The sequence below is a fragment of the Octopus sinensis genome, linkage group LG19, assembly GCF_006345805.1.
Source record: "Octopus sinensis linkage group LG19, ASM634580v1, whole genome shotgun sequence".
NCBI lineage: Eukaryota > Metazoa > Mollusca > Cephalopoda > Octopoda > Octopodidae > Octopus > Octopus sinensis.
This window is the reverse complement of record NC_043015.1, coordinates 45,025,219-45,025,633: the sequence shown is the minus strand read 5'-3', so window position 1 is coordinate 45,025,633 and position 415 is coordinate 45,025,219. Positions and strand designations below refer to the sequence as shown.

The window sequence follows — 415 nt, the reverse complement described above, 5'->3', positions numbered from 1 at the left end:
AAGGTAAGTATTACTATAGAAAAAAAACCTATTCAGCCACATTTCGTACGAAGAAAATGATTGGTTAGTTTCTAAATTATATGTTATACCTATTTACCTCCCTTGCTGAACCCACATGCACGTAAGCGCATACACACACACATACACACACATATGTAGGTATGTCTGAGAGTATATAAGAACTAAGTGTGTATGCCTGTACGCATATCTATCTATCTATCTAACTATCTATCTATCTATTTATCTCTCTATCTATCTATCTAGTTAGTTAGTTAATTTCTATCTATCTATATCTATCTATCTATCTATCTATCTATCTATCTATCTATCTATCTATCTATCTATCTATCTATCTATCTATCTATCTATCTGTCTGTCTATCCATCTATCCATCCATCTATCTAACTATCTATCT

General features: G+C 31.3%; 1 protein-coding gene across 2 annotated transcripts in view; it reads right to left on the bottom strand.

The window, feature by feature from the left end:
• LOC115221967 overlaps window positions 1–65 on the bottom strand; it is a 26,897-nt gene extending 26,832 nt beyond the window's left edge. Inside the window, exon 1 of one of the 2 annotated variants that reach the window (XM_029792065.2) lies at window positions 1–65. This exon is cut by the window's left edge and continues 93 nt beyond it. The gene's annotated coding sequence lies outside the window, so the exon portion shown is untranslated. The other variant, XM_029792066.2, reaches the window with a different exon arrangement.
• Window positions 66–415: the final 350 nt, after the last annotated feature.